The sequence below is a fragment of the Cavia porcellus genome, unplaced genomic scaffold, assembly GCF_034190915.1.
Source record: "Cavia porcellus strain 051 isolate PalLab524CR breed Dunkin Hartley unplaced genomic scaffold, mCavPor4.1 scaffold_8, whole genome shotgun sequence".
NCBI classification, from domain to species: domain Eukaryota; kingdom Metazoa; phylum Chordata; class Mammalia; order Rodentia; family Caviidae; genus Cavia; species Cavia porcellus.
The window spans coordinates 8656065-8679099 of NW_026947491.1; positions in this window are offsets into that span (position 1 = coordinate 8656065).

Consider the following 23035-nt stretch of genomic DNA (forward strand, 5'->3'; position numbering starts at 1 on the left):
CATAACCTTTCTGCCAGCATTGCAGTTTCTTCCCTTTACCCTTAGGCCAACGAGTGGCTTTATGTGGGAGAACAGGCACACTTTGTCCAGAAGACAGGATGAATTCAGGACACGGTGCTGGACCAAATCGAGAAGCACTGGGTCCAAAAGCAAAAGAGAGACTTTACAAGCCTCACCAACACGTTGCTTTCTGAGATCATTCTCCCTGGTAATCTTTACCAGAGAACAGAGAGAAACTACAAAATTTGGAACACGTCTATACTCTCACTGTGAATGGGTGAAAAGAGCGATTGAGTGAGATAGCTATGGAAAATGCCCTTCTGCTGGCGTATTTTTGGAAAGCCCTAGAGCAGCAGCAGAAAACAAACGGAATAAACAGAGTGTGTGGCCAGACAGACACGACCTTGGGTTCTTTTGCTGTGACTTTGGTCTAAGATGATGTAGTGGAGCCAGTTCTTTCATCTGTTTGTGGGAATGTTACCAGCTTCCTCATCGTGGGGGTAAGGGGAGCGGGGGGATGAGACTATGTAGGTAGGCTCTTGGATACCCTTGACCCATCAGCGCCCTGCCCTGGGGTCTTCCAGTACCAGAGGAAGGGATGCTTGACAGGCACCCCACAAGCCCTCCCTTTCCCTCTGCTCTGATGGCATCAGGAATAGCATAGGGTGCTGTTTGTGATGCTCACTCACAGGGGTGCAGACAAGCTTCTGGAATCACAGAGACAAAGCTGGCCGGGGAGAAGCCTCACAGTGTGAAGCAGCAGAGGCTGCCGGGCATGCCAGAGGGTGCTGCAGATACAGCAGAATCAAGACTCAAAGAGAGAAGGACAGGGACAGGGGACCACACTCATGTGCTTTGAGCTGGTGCTTCTTAGGGCAGAGATCAACTTAAGAAGAAACAGCTGCATGAGGTTCAGAAAGGCAAAGGTACTGCGGGGCTCGATATTCTGATTTTGAAAATTTGCTTCAGTTCCACTTAAGGACCAAAGGAGCACAGTTATGTTTTCTTTGAGTTGATGGAAAAATAAAACTTCTCTATCCTTTACATCATTGTGGCCTGAAAATATTTCCAGTGCACAGGAACAGGCTGGCATCACATGGAAAGAGTTTTACTGGCACCACAGGTGCGCTTCAAAACTGCAGAGCTCGTTGCTCAGGGGCTGTGGCCAGTGTGGGGCTTAGGTCCTCCACGAAGAGCTGACCATAATTCACACTGAGCCCCAAGCCAGACCTTACAGGGTCCGGAGTTGTGGAAGCATCTAGACCTGGGGACAGGTCCTGCTAGGCTGGAGCAGTTCCAGGCACACAGACAAGGAGACAGTTGTGAGTCTGTGGGTGGGAGGCAATCTACGGTCAAGCCCCCCAGAGAGTCCTCATTGTCAGAGAAGAAACGCAGATAATCCTGAACCACAGGTCCTTTCTGTCCCTAAAGCAGGCATTGTGGAGAGCTACCCTGGCTTCTCTTCTTCCTACTCTTTCAGATGCCGGCATGTATTTATTATTCTCTCCTAGGTTTGAGAAATACAATCCCCTTTGGTTACAATCTCTTCCCCCACCCTCTCCCCTTTCTTTCTCTCTCTCCAGAGATAGCAGAATATAGTTTCTTCTATTCATATCATGTATATGGTGTGTGTGTGTGTGTGTGTGTGTGTGTGTGTATGTGTGTGTGTGTGTGTGTGTGTGTGTGTGTGTGTGTGTGTATGTGCTCATGTATTCCTTAACCGTGGGGATGTTAAAACATACATCAAGTGATTTTGTCACTGTGAAGACAAGACAGATGAACTTACACAGCCCTAGAGGGCACAGATCAGTCCTGCAAGGTGGCCATTGATGCAGTCAGGTGATGAAGGAACATGAGACACAGGAGGGGCTATTGGCTACAAGTCATACTGTCATACCACGCACTTCTATAAGCTGAAGGCGTACACTCTAAAATAAGATAAAATTATAGTACAGTGCCTATCCAAACCAGTAATAAGCCCAGTTCTTTACTATCATGGTTCATATAAATATACATGAGAAACTAGGATTTTTTTTTTTAACCTTTTAGTATTTTCCTTTATAGGAAATCCAGTGTTAGAGAGAGCGCGAGAGGCATTTTCCTCATTCTGGCGAAATGAGTGGTTCCCAAAACCTGGTATTGTTCCTCAAGACTAACTGGAAGAACCACACAGAAGGAGCCCAGTGGATCCAGTTATTACACCCCAGCGACCCCCTTGCTATCCTTACCCCTAACAAACCAGCTTGTTTGCTTTGCTCTGGAATTGTCAACACCAGAGTTAGGGCAGAATGTTTTGTCTGAAACAAACACAGACTCACCTGTCATTTGTAAACAGCAGATTTCTGTAACATATTTATCCAAATAGATCTATGTTTTAAGGAAATGAACAATAACTGGGAGTGCTTCCAAGATCTGCCTCAAACACTAGCACAGTAGAGTCCTGCCTGCTCGCCAAGACTTTGCAACACGAGCGCAGTTTTCCATGCCCTCTCTCCTCCACTCCTTCCAGCCCTATTTTTTTATGGTCATTTAAGTGTTTGAATCCAGAAAGAAACTGAATCAACCCCAAGAAATGTCTCAGATCCGCTCATCATCAGTTGGGGTCTACTTTGAAAGAGCACATTTTAACAAGCATTCAGAAAAGTCTGACACACCTAAAATCTGGGAAACAGAGGTCTAATATTAAACCCTCCAGCACTTGCCTATCTGCTTTGATATATTTCATCTCACATCCCCTGCTCTGTGATTGGGCCTCTGTCTTAAGGAAGAAGGCTACATTTTATAAGACATGGGACAAAGTCTAGACACCAAAGGAGGAACAGGTTCAGAGTACTGAACAAACAAAAACAGCTGACAGATTATCACCTGATATTTTACTGTTCTATCTAATTCAAGTTAGTTGTTCATGATATAATATCTTTGTCTAGTTTTACTATGTCCTAGATGCTTGTTAAAAACAGCACATTTCAGCTCGTAAATTTCAAAGTTATTGTACTTTTAAATGTTTCTCCCTTCTCTTGTCTTCCTAGAAATAGTCTCCTTTCTTTATCTAGTAGAGCATTTCTCAACTTTGCCCGCATACACAGGCATCAAGTCCGGAGGCTTAGCTGAAATCCTAAGGTGGGCAGCTTCATTTATCTTCACTGGAGTTTTGTTTTCGTTTTTGTCTTCGCTTTGTTCTGTTTCATTTTGTTTGTCACTGAGAATTGATTCTAGAGTCTCCACTCTAAACTGCATCACCAGTCCTTTCTTTTTTAATTTTGAGAAATCATTACAGTTGCCCAAATTTGCAACCTTCCTGCCTCAGCCTCCCAGATAGTTGGAATTATGGGTATAGGCCACAACACTCTGCCATAAGCTTTTCTTTCTTTCTTTTTTTTTACATTTTCTCTCAACATGACTAAAATAATGTTTAACTTTCTGAATTTCATAGCCATCCATTTGTAATTTTATCATTTTTCTGAGATATATGTGCAGTGTGCAGTATGTGTGTGTGCGTGTGTGTGTGTGTGTGTGTGTGTGTGTGTGTGTCTGCTTAGCTTTTAGTTTCATGAAGGACTTTTGGGCTACATTCCTTCAGCATCACCCATGTAGTTTTCTCCAACTCTTCTTATCCTTGAAGTAATTCCATTCACAATGTTCAAAGGCTTCTTCTGCACATATTGAAATGTGTCAAGGAAAAAAATAACTAGAAAGCAAAGCATCGAAAAATGATAAATCCACAAATGGAGGATTCAGTCACTCACAGGAGGAGCATACAAAAAGCTTGTATTTAGACAATAATAGAGCAACAGAGAATGCAGGAAGCAAGTGTTAGATGCCTCTGACCCAGTTCTGCAAGAATCAGTCCTTTGTAAGATTCAAAGTGGCACAGGGATAGAATTCCTGGGTAGAATTCTGTCTCTAGTATTTAACAGCAATGTGTTGGACACATTGTTTAATTGCTTGTATTTTTTAACCTATAAACAATTACTCTAATTATTATGCTGGCTCCGTATTATGAAATAAACACTTAAATCCCCCTGGTATAGAACAACTTTCAGTACACATCCATCACATATACCTTTCAGACAGTTAATCATGCAGAGAGTAATATTAACAACTTTAATCTTTCTATGGGAAAGACATGATTGTCTTGTTCATCGCCGTAGCATTCAATATATCAGTGATCCAGAGTACCTTTTTATCTTTGAAAAATCTAACCATTTGCCCTTCCACTAATCCTCTCCCACACGGGGCATCTATCATTATATTTAGCAAATGCAATGCACCTATTTAAAATGTATGTTTCTTTGAATAGAAAGATTGAAGAATGCGTTTTCAATTTCAGAATTGTAAGTGGAATGTTAATATTCTAATTATCTTTGAAGAAATGGATTACAATGGAACAAACTGATATGAAATAATAATCAGGAAAAAACACTATTGCTAATTTTTTGTTTGTACACAATATTTGCCTCAGTGTCTACAAATCCAGTGTTCAAATGGCAAATCTGATGGAATTTCTCTTAATTTGTTCATAGCGATTCTATAATGTATGTTATTCCATTTAGGGGATCTTATTAAACAGTGATAACAGTTAAGATTTTATACTGAGATCAAAGGGATAAAGTACAGATAACAAACACAAGAGGGAATTAAACCAAAAGGAAAAGAATTTTAAATTAACAATAGGCATTATTAATCAAATTTCTACTCAAATATATGCTGAAATTTTCCTCAAATGTGTCCAGGTGCACATGCATCAGCAAATACTGTTGCAAAACTTGCAGAAAGTCAGCATAGACAGTGAAAGCATCCATACTTTGCAGTGGATCTGCATGAGTCTGCAGTGAGTCTGGTATGATGTCATGAGTGAGGTCACCAATATGCACAAATCAGAAAGCTGAGTGTGGAGTATATATGCACCATGGTTGAATGAGTGACCTTTATAATCTGCTCCCACCCACAGATGGATGTCAACTGTAGTTCCTCATCTCATCCAGGTCTACCTTGATTGGTTTTATCTTAAACTTCATAATTAATTCTCTTTTGGCTTTTAGGAAATACTCTGAAAGAAAATTCAATTTGCAGTTTTTATTACCACCTTCACTGCTGGTCAAAATTTGGGATTTGAGAAATGCAGAAATATTAGACCCTGGAGAAAAAAGTGGGTAATAAAGATTTTACAAGTCTGATTTGAATGACATCTGTAAAGTAGTTTTATACTCATTCAACTAGGATATATGTGAAATACAGACATCAGTAATCAGTGGGATACAATTCCTGCAGATGAGTTCAATGGAAGCCATTTTTCTATCCTGTAAAGTTTTTATTTTTGATATGTGTTCTTAAATGTCAGTTATAAACCACATTTCTAATGTCTCAAATATATCTAGTGCTGTCACTGATGGTAAGAAAAGGATTATCCATTATTATCATACGTTTTCAAAGGACTCCGTCTGATGTAGGAAATTAAAACAACAACAAAAAAAATGAAAATAAGATTACGATCTTCAGTGTCCCAAGAAGGATTTGTACTTGAATAGTTCATGATCTTTTCTTAAGAAAAAATCTTAAGAAAAGTCATTCATTTGTATCCCTGTATAATGAATATGCTGTTTGTAACTTAAATACTTTTTCTATAGTTGTTTTAACTATATAATTAACAATAAAATATTCAACTTGTACTGTATTTAAAGGAAAACAAACTAAAACAGGTATCGTATACCATCACTAGATTTTTACACCTGTTAACATTTTGTCTTTTCTCCTCAGATTTTTATATGGCTATAAAGATGAAATGATACTATATATTTTGTGCACAACTTACAAACATTAACTACCAGCCTTAAAATGATATATGCAAGTTCAGTATGTATTTTAGATGATATTATATGTGATAGTTACACAAAAGATACACACATTTGGGTATGTTTATACTTTTTTATAAATATAATGTAATGCAAACCCATAATAATATTCAAAATCAGATGAACTATCTTGTTTTGTATTTTTAAATTTTTAATTTAATTTTTACTAGTGCACAGAAATATTAAAATTGCATGTATTTATAGAATAGCAGGTTGTGATACATTTATACATCATATAGTATTTTTAATTTTTATTAGTAAGTATTTGCCTTACATAATGGTTACAGTCATCATGAGGAGTTTGCACATAACACTTTCATTTACTTCAGGCCTTTTCTTTTTCATTCCTCCCTTCATCTGTATCTCTTGATCCTTTTACCATTAGCAAAAGATCAGGTTAAATATACAAATCTTTTCACTGATGGTAAAAACTTTCTTCCAATTTTTAAAAATTCACAGTGCCTTATTCCTGTCTGTGATAACACTGCGGTATGACACACATCTACTCATGCTCCTGTCTAGGTTTCACTTAGTGCCCTTGGCTCAGCCTCTGTCCATGTCACCCTGACCTCCTGTAACCCGTCCTCCTATCAGCTCTAGGTCAGCTTTGGATTCCTCACCTGAGGAACTGCAACTATTGCATAAAATCAGCATGAATTCACACAGTAGCCCCCCACCCTGGCATTTTCTCCCATAACACAATAATCTGTGCTTCTAACAATTATAAGCAAAGGAAACAGAACATCAAGAACTGTATTTTGAATGAATTATAAAATTCATTATTACAAGCCAACAAAATCTTTAAGAATCTCTTTTTTAGTGGGGTTCCTGGAATGAAGTGGTAAGGACCAGCAAAATGTCTACTCAACAAGTAAGACTGCACAAAATTATTTGAAACAAGCACTACTAAATTTAGTTACTTAAACAAAGGCGTAGAGCTCATCAAGAAGCACTTATTCCAAAAAAAAAAAAAAAAAAGAAAAAAAACCTTAAACTTTACATAACAATAGTGGTAATCCATAGTATTTTCTCCTAGGTTTCTTCAAATTTGAAGCCTATATATCATTGCCAATTAAAATAAAATTGATTCAATTTCTTGTTAGCAATGCAAAGATGAAAGAAATACTGAAGGGCCTCTAGGCAGAAAGAATGTGATCCCAAACATAAACGATAGTAGTTAAAATTCCCACAAAAGAACAAAGAGCAAAAGATAGAGTTAATTATATGATTAGGAATAGCAGCATAAGCACCTATGTACTTTCTCATAGTTTAAATGATCTAAAAAGCAATTGCATACAATAATATCTGTGTAACTTATTGTGATGACAACTTACAGGAATGGGACGAACTGCAGAATAATGGCACAGTGTGCTGAGTACCAGTCACACTGTGGAGGAGGAAGAGGCACTGTCGGGTTGTGGAAGGGACCCAGAGGGACAGGTAGGAATCATGGCAAGTTCAGCATAGGAAAATTGAAGAAATTCCCTGAAATGACAAATAAGAAGTACAGCAGAGCCAGCTGCATAAATGTCAAACACATAATCACCAGGCTTTATCCTCCTAGGTCCCTAAATAATATGAAGATTTAAAATAATAACTGTAATGAATTAGAGTTGATACAAAGTATATGTTTTGAGATTGGTAAGGATGTAGAGAAAAAGGAAGTCTTATGCATGTTAAAGAAGTGTAAATAAGCACCGCCACTATGAAAACAGTATGAAGCGTCCTCAGACAGCTAGAAATAGAGCTTTCATATGACTCATCTGTGACATCCCAAATATTTATCTGAGGAAATGAAATCAGCACACAAGAGACCCTTGCATACCTGTGTTTACTGTAGCGTTGTGCATGAGCCCAGATATGGATCAAGTATCCAACAGATGAGTGGATAAAATTTATCTCTATCTGTGTCTCTATCTAGCTAGCTATCTATACACATATATGTGTACATGTTTGGACAGTATTTAGTGGATTATTACTCTGCCACAGAGAAAAATGAAACTGTGAATTACAAAAAAATGGATCCAACTAAATGTCACCGTATTAAGTTAAACAAGGAGATGAAAAAAATAAGTATTTTTTTTTTGTAGAAATTAACAACAGTGAAAAAGAACTTACCATGTAGAGGGACAATTAAGGAAGGAGAAGGAGACAGGAGAGAATCAGGAAAGAGAATACGGGTACAAGGGAGAGTCTGTGAGATCAATGCATGGAATATGCTTGAAGGGAAACATCACAGAGAAGTTCATTAGCTTGAAAAATTAAAAAGCCATAGCTAGAAAAAATAAAACTGTAAAGCATCAAAGAAAAATAAAATGATGAGAAATAACTGGACATAGGTATTGAACATCTTGAATAAAACCAGCATGAACTTAAGGCATAGTATATATTAATGGTATGTTGTCACAGTTTAGCTCTAAATTGTCTCTGCAAAGTCTCAGGTATTGAAAGGTGGGAATTTTAGAAAGTGTTTGGGTCATAGGCACTGTATTTATCAGCAGAAGGTACAGGCATGGGCTGCATCTTTGGAGGGTCTCTCTCTCTCTCTCTCTCTCTCCCTCTCCCTCTCCCTCTCCCTCTCCCTCTCCCTCTCCCTCTCCCTCTCCCTCTCCCTCTCTCTCTCCATTCTAACTTTCAAAAGACTGGAATTTATCAAACAAAGTTCTTAAATTCTAACAAAATGAAATGAAAAATCAGAAACATAAAGAAATAATGTGTTCTCAACATGCTTTTAAATAATGAATGGGAAATTTGAAAATATTCAATATAAGTAAAAGGCCAAACAAAATGTAATAAATCTCAAGGAATGGGATAAAGTTTAGAGTGAGATTTAGGGCTAGAGATGTTGTTACTAAGAAAATAAAGATCTACAATTCAGTAATGTAAATGTCCATCTTAGGTTACTGAGTAAACAGAAATTAAAACTAAAAGCAGAAAAAAGTAATAATAATGTTTAAACTGGTTATTAATGAAAGCATCTCTCTCTCTGTCTCTCTCTCTGTCTCTCCCTGTCTCTCTCTCTCTCTCTCTCTCTCTCTCTCTCTCTCTCTCTCTCTCTCTCTGTCTCTTCTCTATGCTTCTTGGGTTGAGCAGCCCTCCTCCCCCAGGCCTTTACAGTATGCTATTCTACCTTGAAGTCAGCTGGCCATGGCTAAACTCACTGAAACTGTCAGCCAAAAACCTTCTCCTCTTCAGAGTTCCCAAAGTTACATACACTGTTCCAGCAGTGGGAAAGTGACTAATACAATATGGTTAGTCACAGAGCATAGAAAAAGGAAATTCAAACTATAGTGAAAACCTAATTAAAGTTTAATATGTTGCACTAGAAAATGTTTACTTTAATACAAAATATACAAGGAAAAGAGGCATAGAGAAGATAAAAAGATACTAGGCTTCCAGAGAACAAACACTAAAATACTAGATATATATGCTATATGCAAATCCACTATGGATAACATTAAAAGTGAGTTAATTACACCCAAAGCATAGACTGTTGGAATAAAATAGAAAAGCAAGAGCCAGCTATAGCTTAAAGATACAAATAAATTAAAAGTAAAAGAATAGAAAACTGTATATTCTGGAATGAGTCAAAGTAGCTGGATTACTATTAAAACAAACAGAAAATAAAATAAAAGGAACTGGAGATAAAAGGAGTGATTTTATAATGATAGAAAAATTATTTCTTCAGCAGGATATACACAGTAAGAATAAACATTAGGCATGAAACAAGAGAAACTTAAAACACATAAAACAAAAAACTGGCAATTGGTGGCAGAAACAGGCAATTAAACAATAATAACTAGAACATGAATATGCCAATTCCAATAGTGGATGGAAGATAATCACAAGAACATAGAAAACTTGTATAACAAACAGTATAGACCCAGTGACTGTTATGGTTTCTATCTAGATGCCCTCCTGTAGTCTCAGATGCCCATTGGTGGGTGTCTGAGAAGGTGATTGGATCATGGGAGTGTGATACACTCAATTTGTCCAAAGATTTATAGTTACATCTGATGTTGGGAGGTTAAATGTGCCTGTTTGGAGGAAGTGGGTCACTGCGGTCATGGTATGGAAGGATCTCTCTCTTTCCTCCTCCTTTGATCTTTCTGCCTCCTGTGTGATGGCATGAACTGTTTCTCCTCTGCCATTCTCCTGTGCTCTGCCTTGGGGCCCGCTGACACTGCCACAAAGTACGAGCCAAAATAAATTTCTCTTCCTTTAAATTGTGAATGTTACATACTGGGTCTCAATCATGAGAAAATAATTAAGACACTAGCTAAAGCTAGGACTTATAGAACACTTTTTACAAAAATAATACAAGACCCAGTCTACTCAAGCACACTTGAAACATTCTACGAGATGGTCCTCTAAACAGACTCAGTAACTTCCAAAAGACTGGAATTTATTAAGCAAAGTTCTTAAAATCTAATGAAATGAAATGAAAAAGGAGAAACAAAAAGAAATGTAACATGTTCTCGACATGCTTTTAAATAATGAGTGAGAAATATGAAGATATTCAACATAAGTAAAAGGCCAAAAAAATATAATAAATCACATGGAACAGAAATTTAGGGCTGGAGATGTTGTTACAAAAAAAAAAAAAAAAAAAAAAAAAAGATCTACAACTCAGTAATTTAAATGTCCATTTTAAGTTACTGATTACACATAGAAATTAAAACTAAAGTAAGCAGAAAAAATTAATAATAATGTTTAAACTGGATATTAAAGAATAAAAATGGAAAAATTCAAAACAAAAAAGTGTTCTTTGAAAATGTAACACAAAGTGATTCACTTTTAATTCAAATATATTTAGAAAGAAAACTTGAACAAAATCACAGTGAGAAAGGAGACATCATTACCAACCATAGAGAACAAAATAAAAAAATGAAGAAATACTATAAAAATTATATGCAGATAAAATAATGAACTAAGAGAAATGATAAGTTCACAGCAAGATAGGAGCGGAGAATTTTTTAAAAAGAAAAATAAAGAAAAATAGAATACATCCAAAAAGAGCAAACTAATTGAACTGGTAATGGTAAAACTTTCCACAAAGAAGACTTCAGGCCTAGTTGACTTGATTGCTGAATTCTACCAAGTTTATAAGAGAAAAACAACACAAATACTTCATGAAATCTTCATAGAAATGTAACAGAAGGGAATACTTCAGGGAACATTCTTATAAAAGCACTGTCACTCTGATATGAAAATCAGCAAACATCAAAAAGTAATGTCTCTCAAGAAGATATTTAGAAACCTAAACTCAAAAGCAGCATTTTACTAGCAAATTGAATTCAGAAACATATAAAGAGAATTGTACATGTCTAAATATGGTTAATCTCTGAATTCATGTTTTATTTAAGATCTGAAAATTAATTAACAAGCAGCAATATAATGACAAAAACATGTTTATCACAATAATTCATAGAAAGCATTTGACAGAATTCAACACCACTTCATGATAAAAACCTTAAACAGAAATAGAAAAGACTTCTATTTCCTAAATAAATTCAAAGCTAAGATAATGTTTAATATTAATTGAATTTTTCTCAGAATATCAGAAACAAAGCAAAAATATCTATTATCATGTTGCTTGTAATTATACTGGAGATCATGGGAGCTTGGCTTAAACAAAATCAAATGTGAGAATAATAATTTTAAAAACTACCTCAATGGGTAGAAGACTTGATATTCTATATAGAAAATCATTAGGAATTCATAAAAATTACCAGTGCTAATAAATATGATTGGTGACATGCAAGACATAAGATCAATATGCAGAAAGCAATTGCATTGTTATATGATAGCAACAGATAATTCAGCATAGCATGATGGAAATGGTTGCATTTGCAATAAAAATATAAAAAGTACTTAGGAATGAATCTATAATAAGATATGCAAAAAGTACTCTGAAAAATCAAAAATGTTTCCTAAAATATATTTTTAAAAACCATCGATGAAGAAACATTTTTTGATCGTACACCAGAGCACCAGTCCTCCTCAAGTAAGTGCACAATGCATCTCTCAAAATTCCAATAGATTTCTTCTCAGAAATTGATGAGCTGGTATTAAAACTCATATAGAAGATAAAAGAATCCAAGGTAGTCCAAGGAAATGTGCAAACAGAATGAGGTTGAAGAACTCATCCTTCTCCTTTCTAAAGCTTACCACAAAATACAATTATCAGAGAAAATGTGGAGGCTAAATGATAATAATGGATCAATGGGAAAGAATTTATAATACAGAAATAAACCCGTACATCTATGGAAGATTGATTTCAAAATTGTGCCATGACTATTTGATTCAATGGTGAAAGTCTTCTTAATAAGTTGTTCTATAACAAATGCACAATGCATATATATGAAAGACAGATAACAATTAAAAAAATTGTCCAGAGGACTTAAACAAATTCTTTCTCCAAACAAGATATATAAATGCCCCAAAATACATGAAAACATGCCAACCATTATTCATCTGCAAATCAAAACCATACTGAGATACCAATTTAAATGCATATTACAGTTAATATTCAAAGAGCAGGTAGTAACCTAAATTTGCCAAGGAGCAGAGAAATTAGAACCATCATTGCTGGTGTAAATAAAAAATGATTTAGCTAATTTAGAAATAAACATCTGATAGTCCCTTAAAGAAATATTTGATTGATCTGACCAATCAATTGCAGTAAGTCTACGATTTGCACACATGAAAACTTTGGGAGTGAATTTTTAACTCAGCACTATCAATCATGTTAAAAAGTTGAAAATTAAAAAAAAAGTTGAAAGTAATATCCAAAAACAAAAATAAAAAAGTGTAGTATATCCACAAAGTGGAATATTATTCAGTTAACAAAAGGTAGCAATACTGCTGTGTGCTATAACAAGGTGAAATTAAATATATACTAAGTACAGAATATCAGTCACAACAAAGCATATGCCATTATTATTATACTCATATGAAAGGTCGAAACAACCAAATACATTAAAAGAGAAGATATAATGATGATTGTTCAGAGTTTAAATGGGTTGGTGAGTAGTTACTAAGAAATAGAAGATGACTTCAAACACACATAGGTCTCTCAGAGTGATGAAATGAGGTAAATTACTTTTGACATTAGTTGTAATAAACATAAAGAAACTAAATATTATTGTGTACTTTGAATGAGTTGTATAAGATTTACATCTCAATATGGCTATTATAAAAATATTCCATGAATTTCCATAAAGGTGTTTATGTGCATATATGCTTTCATTTCATCTGTATAAGTACCTGAGCTCGATATTTGGGCTTTATAGAGTCATCCTTGTAAAATGCTCTCAAGCTGTTTCTCAGTGTAGCTTTTTATTTCCGCTCTCAACAGAATGCATAACATTTCTATTCACATTCCTAACCTCAGAATGTATTTTCCCATCCAGTGGTTTTCTTTTTTGACAATCTTAAAAATCAGAAATACATATATAAAATTACCATTGACTTAGGTAGTCAGTTGTCACATTGATTCTACAAGCATTTTTGAAGAACCTATTATGCATTAAAAACTTTGATAGCCTTCAGAGTTTTGAAAGTAGACAACCTCTAGTCCTTGCTTCCAAGATCACTGTATTTTAGAGGTGACTATACAAATATTCAAATAGAACAGATGAAATATGCCCAGCAACTAATTTGCAAAGAATAAACAAGTGGACCAGAAGTAAAAACGATGGTTTCAAATATGCACAATGGGGAAAATTTCATGAGACAGTTCTTTTGGGAAACAACTAGAGTGAAACACGTGTGCGAGACTAAAACCTTGAAGAAAGTAACACAGACAAAAAATAATTTTAATGGGTGTAGCTGTATGTTTACAGAAGAAAGAATGGAAATACTCCATGTCAGATCATTGTGTGAGGAGTTTCATCAACTTCATTCTCTGACGTGACTCTAGAATTACCATGCAGAGATTAAGGACTAAGTATTGCTTTACTGGGATTTGCTGCATTACTAATCCAGGAGAAAGAAGGGAAACAGAAGAAGACCCAGTGTAGTTTGGCTCTTAGCTAAGGGTACACGTGGACAGAGGGTCATTTTTCTCTTCCTTTAGCGATTAAAGCTGATGCCAGAATCTTGCTGAGGTCTCAAAGAGCCTCCCAGAAGGAAATGTGATTGAGAACGGCAACACCGTAATTTTAAGTAGTAGACCCTAACATATTTTCTATTTGAAAATGCTGAAAATGTGCATTTACTATTTCATTCTCTTTCCCCATGAAGTGCAGCAATTCAATTTCACATGAAGAATTTGAAAAGGAGCCAAGCTATGGCTTTGTCACTTAATAGTGATGTCGAGGAATGAAGGAGCCCAAGAATTGTAGTGACGTGTACGAAGGCGCATTCTGAACTCTGAGCGACTGGTGAAAACAATGTAAATAAAAAGATTAGAGATTCTTTCAGTGAAGTCCAAACTCAAGTTTTAAACATTTAGACATCTCAAAAACAAATATTGCTCGGTGCGTTGGCACACGTGTTTAATCCCAGTGCCTGAGAAGCTGAAGCAGGAGGACCATTGTGAGCTTGAGGCCAGCCTGGTTTACAATAATGAACTCAAAGCCAGCCTGAACCACACAATGAGACCATGTCTCATATAACAACAACAACAACAACAACAACAACAACAACAACAACAGTTCACAGGGATCAGAGAAGTGTTCTACAAAGTGATGAAAGAGCTTAGGCTACTAAAGAGATTTGAATATTTCCAAAAGTGGACCATGAATTTATCTTGCAATCTCATAAATTCCAGTATCTTTGGGTGAGATTTGTTTTACATTCTCCCTTAATGCTTTTATAAAAAATCAGTCTGTTTAAGTATTCATTGTAGAGAGTGAAATCTATTTCCATGATGGCAAAAATAGATATTTTAATTAAAATTTGTTGTTGGATTCTGCCTGTTACCCTGGAACTCTGTTGAAACCCTGGAAAATATATTAATTCAGCTGGCTCCAATTTATACATTGTAAACTTTATCCTTTTAATTGACTCTGTTAATAGCATTCATTTTGAACTTGAAAAAAACCAGAGCTGAACGTAAGAAGCTTACTCACATGAAATGCTGGGTTTTCAGGATGTGAATAAATATCATTTCTAGGAAGAAGTGTGCTAAATACAAGATAATCTGTAACTTAAGAAAGACAAAATTTCCCTTCAGTCTTTAGACATGCTTGTTGTTTATGAGAAAATGAACAGAACATTTCAAAGTGGTTTCGCAAATCAAGAGCAAGACAGAAGAACAGTGGCAGATACAAGAAAGTATGATCTAAGCTTAGTTGATCAATAACGATCAACTCTTTTCTCCCATGGAGTTTTTCAGCCTTTGTATTCCTATCTGGTGTTTTGACAGAAATTTATGCCTTTGAGATATCATACAGAGAGCTGGTGGAGTGGCCAGTAAAAGAATTTACCAAAAGATAAGAAATGTCAAAAAGACAAGAGTATATTTTTGGTTAAAGTACTCATCAAAGGGGACAATCTTCCAAGAGAAATCACAGGTGTGGTCAGGATAAGAGGCTCAGGGTTTTATGGGTAGTCTAACCTGTGTATATGGTTATGGAAAGAGTTTATTTTCCCAATGTCATTTAGCACGCTGAAGTTCTAGGAGCACTCATCTTGTGTTCAAACTCATGTGTGTGGTTGTAGTTCCGACAAAACCTCTCTCCGCTCAAACACAGTAGGACCTTAGCTTTATGTAAGGAGGTGACAAAGAGGTCTGTGCATGTCTTGTAGAGAAGATGCATGCAGAATCTTTGGGAGGAATGAAACTCTTACATCAGAAGATTTGTGACTTGATGGTCTACTGAGATGCCTCGCACCTGCATTCTTTGAGGCTGGATAGCTTTAGCCCAAGTTCAGCTGTTAAGCATTGTCACTGGAGTCCTGCTGAGCAAGGCATTAGTGACAATCCTCTCAGGTGGCCAAATGGCTTAATCTCTTGTGAGTCACTTCTCCCCAGAGTGTTCTGTCCAACAGTCCATGAGATACATATTACATACAGATTCGTAGTCATTTGCTTCCCAGTCTTGCATAAGCCAAACTGGTATGTAGACTTGAGAGTTCTAGATGTGAATATTCAGCATCTTCCATTCAAAGACCCTGAAACATCTTCATACTTTACCTGGTTCTTACTGAGTGTTCTTCATAAGCAAGACAGCTTTACATTCAGATTTCACTTGATTTAAAATACACTCAGAAGCTGAATGCTATTATTATGTACATTTTAGAGAAGAGTGCAGTGAGGGCCATTATAGCCATGGAAGTTTTAACAGCTCTGTGGCAAAATACAGTATTTGGCCCAGTTATTCAAGTCCTGAACACAAGCAGGTATGACCTCTGTGTTCCAGTGTGTCTAGCTGTAAGTCGAACACAGTCTCCTAATTGCATCCCATTGAAATCCTTATGATTATGCAAATGTAATTTAATGAGCCAGACAAGGCACAAATTGCAAATATTATAATTAGGCAACACGTAACATGGATTTTTATAGCTTGACACTCAATTCATATACAATACATTTCATCCATTTAAATTATACAATTCAGTGGTGCTTAATATATTCATAGAATGCATCCACCACTATAATCCAATTTTACAACGTATTTGTCACCTCGAGAGGAAAACTCATATCATTAGTTGTCATTTTCCATTCTCTCCCCAGGCAGTTTTTATTTTCTGGTTCTATGGATTTGTCTATTCTTGGCATTTTGTATAAATGTAGTTATGCAGTATCTAGCCCTGTAGGACTGGGTTATTTCTCTTTATATATGGTGTATTGTGTATAATTTTACTTTCTTTTATTGCCAACTAATAGTCTAGTATGTAACTGCATCATACTTTGTTCATCCATTCATCACTGATATACATGCTCGTTTTGTTATGCATTTTGTGGATTTTAAGTAAAACACCAATCTAACTGCAAATGAAATATGGAACAGAATGGAAACCAATCTTCCTCCAATTGTGGCCTGGGTCATTTCAACATCTTTGTCACCCTTAGTTGACAATGTTATTTTTTTATAAACTAAGGAAAAATCCTAACATAAATACTTTCATTGAATATTTTATTTGGGTGAGAAAGCAAGTGTGGAGCCAGGTTTAACAGGGCTGAAAAACAGATTTTCTTCTAGTTGTATCAAGATATTATACAATTAGTAAGATTAATGATTCAGAATATTAGTGTTATTTTTTAACCCAAAATAGAGTTAGTTGATATGGCACATTGCAGAATATACCACAAAGTAATTTGCAGATAAAATATGATCTCTATAAATTCTAAATAATTTTAATAATTTGGGCACAAAATTTTAAATCTTTCACGTCATATAGGAATGATGTGTTTCCATCCCAGAATAGAAAGTGAGGAGTACAGATCCACATAGCTGCTTTTCGTCTTCAGAGGCCATCTGTTGTTTTTTAGTGCCCGTCATTCCTTAATACTTCTTTTGACTTTGGCAATCAATTTTCATTTGTGTAGGCACTCACTTTTGCTTCATTATTTCTCCTGGCATCAACATCAATAGACTCCAGGTATAGATAGTTGCAGTCACAGTGAATAAATCAAGAAAGTCAAGTGGTGAAATCACACAAGCCATGCATAAGAGTTTGGTGCACTTTCTAAGGTAATGGTTCTTATATTTTTACACACTGATTTCTAAGAGCTGATACGAACCTTATGATTTGGTGTTCATCTTTGGTAGCCCCCAGTGCAACCTCCTGACAACAAAATTTAGGCAGGAAAGAGTGACTACAATAAAATTTTGTGACATTACTTGCCCCAATTTAACTTTACAGGAAATAACCCAACACTACACTGTGATTATCTAATAAAAGAGATCTCAATCTCTTCCATTGTGCCTAAGAAATTTCTTATTTGTTTCTTTTGCTTGCATTCAGAGAAATGTTTACTTGCTGACCATGTCAAATATAGAATAAACTCAAGTGATTTGATTCTCAGATTCCTAGCTCTATGTATTTTCTCTTTCACCGTGATATACCACATTACTTGGCACAATTTCATACAACCTGCATACCAAGAAGCAGATGGCACTGATTCAACCAGTATATAATATTCACTAAAATGGTTTCCAACAGCCTTGAGTTCTTCTCAAGAGATTACAGAGTGTGTAACAGTACAAAAGTAATTAACTATTATGGGAGAATGTATCTGACAAAAAGTCAAACCACACTAGCAAATAGTAAATGTCATGGGAGAAGTTATTTTGTCTCTAGGACTTCCCCAAACAACAACAACATAACAAAAATATTTTGTTAGTGGTGAATTACATGAATAAAATAGTCCTTCTTAAGACCTCTAAGAAACGGTTAAGAGACAACCTATATTTTAATTATTAATTGCCATATTCTATACAACCTCAGTTTCTCACTGTGTATGCATGTGATTCAACTTTTCCAAATTTAAAATCAATTCTCCATTCATTTCTAAGATATACACTAGCAAATACTAGTATAATAATGGGGATTGCAAAAGATAGTAGATAGTGAGAGTTGAGTATGATTAGAGAGCCAAAGACAAACGTTGACAGTATCATAGCATCTAAGCATAGTAATGTTGATATTATATGGGACCCATAGATTATTGTACCTAAAAATGAGACAGTGTAGACTATGATTAAATTGAAAGGGATTGATGACATCTTGGTAATTATGTATTAAGCATAATCTAATGAGTCGAAATCATTTATTTTGGAGTTAAACTAATTACCATACCCAGTTCATTCCAAGCCTTTCTGGGTTCATTCATAAGCTAGGCCTAGTGTTAAGACTAGAATTAATATCAGTGCAACTAATAATATAAGGTTAAGATTACTAATTTGAGATGCTTATGGTAGTGGGAGTAACAGGGCAATTTCTAGATAAAATAATAGGAAAGTAATAGCAATAAAGAAAAATTTCATTGAAAATGATAGGCATGTAGATTCTGTTGGGTCAAACCACACTCATATGGGCTGGTTTTCTCTGTATAAGTATTTACTTGAGGGAGTCAAAATGCAATTGTGACTAATAAGAGAGTCAAGGAATAGTTGATTAATAGAGAGACTATGATGTTTATTGCTTTCTTCCAGGCATTTTCTGGGGCCTGCTGATTGGAAGTCAGCAATACTGATTTATACTAAGAAAGCATGAGCCTCATCAGTAGATGGAGACATAAAGGAATAGCCACACTACGTCTACGAAATGTTAATACCAGGCAACTGCTTCAAAACCAAAGTAGTGTTTAGATGTAAAGTGATAGTGTAGGTGACGGAAGAGGCATACTACTAGGAACGTTGACCCAGTGATTACGTGTAGGCAGGGAAATCCTGTGGCAACGAAAAAGGTTGAGCCATAGACTCCATCAGAGATAGAAAATGAGGGTTCGTAATATTCTGAAGCCTGGAGCAAAGTAAATACCTAGAGCGATTGTGATAGCCAGGGTTTAGATTATTTGTTTTCGGTTTCCTTCTATTAAGCTATGGAGTGATCAAGTGATGGACATGCCTGATATTAGGAGAACTGATGTTTATGAGAGGGGTACTTCTATGGGGTTTCAGGGGCTGATACTTGCGGGCAGTCAAAAATCCACCTAGTTCTGGAGTTGGGGCCAGGCTGGGGTGATAAAATGCTCAGAAAAAGCCTGAGAAGAAAAATACTTCAGAAATAATAAATAAGACTATTCCATAGTGTAATCCCTTTTGTACAATTGTTGTGTGACGTCCTTGATATGTTCCTTCTTGTACAATGTCTCATCATCACTGATATATAGTAAGAGCGTTGGCTAAGTGTCTTTGGGTTAAAATGAAAGCATATAATTATCCCTGAGGTCAGCAAGAGGGCAGATAGTGCCCCTGTGAGTGGCCATGGGCTAGGCTTTACTACGTGGTAAGCATGTGTTTGGTGGGTCATTAGGAATTGTCATGTAAATAGAGGCTTACTAGCAGCGTGAATACATAGGCTTGAATTATTGCTGTGGCAGTTTCTAAGATTGTTAAGAGAAATAGAATAATGAATGTAATTAGAGCTGTAGGGGTGCTGGTGGTGGCTAACACTAGTGCAGCCCCTCCAATTAAATGTATGAGCAGGTGCCCAGAAGTGATGTTCATGGTTAGATGGACTGCTAAAACAACTGGGTGAATAAATAAACTAATTGCTTCAATTAATACTAGTATTGGGATTAGGGGCCCGGAGGTCCCTTGTGGGAGGAAATGTGCAAGTGATGATTTTGTTTTATGTTGAAAGCCTAGGATTACTGTTGCTGCTCATAGTGGAAAAGTCATGCCTAGGTTTATTGATAGTTGTGTAGTAGGGTTAAAGGAGTGTAGGAGGAGGCCTAGAAGGTTAGTAGAAGCAACCAATAAAATAAGGGAAATTAATATTAGAGATCAAGTGCGTCTTTTAGTGTTATGTATTATTATTATTTGTTTTAAGATTAATTTGACCATTCATTGTTGAATTGTAATGAGGCAGTTGTTAATTAGACAAGTGGGAGAGGGGAATAGGATAGTCAGGAATATAATAATAAAAATTACGATGGGAACTCCTATTAAGGTAGGTGTGATGAAAGAGGCAAATAGACTTTCATTCATTTGTTTTCTCAAGATGAATTATATTTTGTGGTCTTAGGTTCTGAGTGGAATAGGTAAGATGAGATTTTTAATTGGAAAAGCAGAAATAGGGAAATGATCATCGAGATAATAACTGTAAATCATGTGGATATATCTAGTTGTGGCATTTCATTATGGAGGAAACACTCCTCTGATCTTTAACTTAAAAGGTTAACACTGGAAATAGCTTCATAATGCTATAGTATTGAAGATGATCAGTTTTCGAATTCTTTTAGCGGCACTGTTTCAAGAACAATGGGCATAAAACTATGGTTTGAGCCGCAGATTTCTAAACATTGGCCGTAATATAATCCTCGGCGTGATCGTGTTGGAGTGGCTTGATTAAGGCATCCTGGAATTGTATCTGTTTTTAGCCCCAAAGATGGTACTGCTCCTGAGTGAAGCACATCTTCTGATGAAATTAATATATGGACTGGCATTTCTATGGGTGGGACAACTCGGTTGTCTACTTCCAGCAGTGAGAGCTCTCCGGGCTTGAGGTTGGCTGTAGGAACCATATAAGAGTCAAAATGGGGGCTGGGGATTTAGCTCAGCGGCATAAGCGCCTGCCTTGCAAGCAGGCAGTCGTGAGTTCGATCCCCAGTACCGATAAAAAGGAAAAAGACCAAAAAAAAAAAAGGGTCAAAATGAAGTTCTTCATAATCTGTGTACTCATAGCTTCAATACCATTGGTGTCCTATGGCAAGAGATGGGCTATTGATTTCGTCTACTATATATAAAATTCGAAGGAAGGGGAGAGCAATAAGGATAAGGATAATAGCTGGTAAAATGGTGCAGATTGTTTCAAATTCTTGAGCACCCAAGCCAAGTTGTAAGAGAGATTAGTAATATTATAGACAGCAAAATTAGATGGAAATTAGTAGGCAGCCAGAGAGGGGTCAGTCCCTTGAAGTAGTCAGTGCACCAAGACAGCAGCTGGAGGCTGATGTGAAAAGTCAGGTCCCTAGATAGACACCCAATAGCCACTCCTGTGAGCCTCTCTAGGGACAAATAGCAAACCGAGACTGCACTCTGATTAGAACCACTTGGTCCAGTGAGCTCACATAGGAACCAGACATATAGGTGGGTGAGCAGAACAATTGGACCCATCCGTTTCCAGGAAAGCCTTTGTTCTTTCCATGTGCCCTTAATGGTCAGCATAGTTAAGCAACTATACTTTTAATCCTATCAGATTGACTGCAATTTGATCAACACTGTATGCATTTTGATTTTGCTGTGTAAAATATCCCTGGGAGCCATCCACTCAGGTCCCACCCTGGAAATCCATCTTATTTCTGATAGTTATCCTAACCTCCTTCTTTGGGTCATGATTTTATTCCTCAGTGTTGTGAGACCACAGCCTCAACACAATCTGATATTTAATGGGTTGGGAGTTCTTTTCCCTATGACAGTAAAAAAGTCTAGTGAAGTTGAAATAGAAAATAAGCCATTTCCAGGGGCAAAGAATACAGTCATCCTTTCAAGTGATGATTAAAAGAGAAAGAAAAATACGCCATTATTTTATATATGCATATGCATAAACACTGTATCATGAGATACTTCTTAAAGTTTGGAAAATTTATTTAAACATGCTTTCAAGCTTCTATTTAACTTAAAACACTTCTTAATATTCATACTATATGATTCCTTTTATTTGATGTTTTCCAATAGGACAGATCTATTGGAATAGGAAAACAGTAAGATGATACATATATGTGTATTTGAGTGCCAGCATATATCATTTGCATGTATGTGTTGCATGTATGCAGACAAGGAAATGAAAAGATCATGGATGATCTTGGGAGTGGTTTATGACTTATTTCATATAACTGTATATGTGTAAGATTCATGGAATTATATACTAAAGTTAATTTTACTATATGACAAATTGAAAAATGAATTCAAACTATTAGAAGTGACTTGGTTGCTCATTTTATTGTTCATTCCAGTAATATTTTAAATCTTTGATCATAGGCAAAGGTCCTTGTGGGGAATGAAATTGCTAACAATAAGCATGGTGTGAAAAGATAAAAAATCTTGTGCAATGAAGCAAATTCTGCTGTTCTTGCCTTCATTTTATAAGTGGAATTTAATAGTAGGACAGATTCCACCTTCTCCTGCTCCTTGTTTTTTGAACAATACAGTGGCCAATTGACAATCATTGACAATATATCAGATGGTTTATTCTGAAAACTTACCTTAAGCAATTTTCTTCACGTACCAAATTAAAAAAAAAAAAAAACTCAGAAGGCTTTTTTGTTTGTTTGTTTAGATGGCACCAAAAATTAGAACATGATATGCTTTTAGAAAATCTGAGAATTGGATGACCATCCATATCTTTTATTATATAACATAAAAACTTCCAAAATTGGGCTAGGAATTTAGCTCAGTGATATAATCACCTGCCTGGCAAGCACAAGGTCATGAGTTTGATCCCTGGTACCAAAAATCAAAAATCCCAAAGTGGATTTATACACATTTTTGACAACACAATCTTATAGACAGTGTGTGACAGCAAAGTTATTCATTAATTACTGTCCTATATCCATCAACATT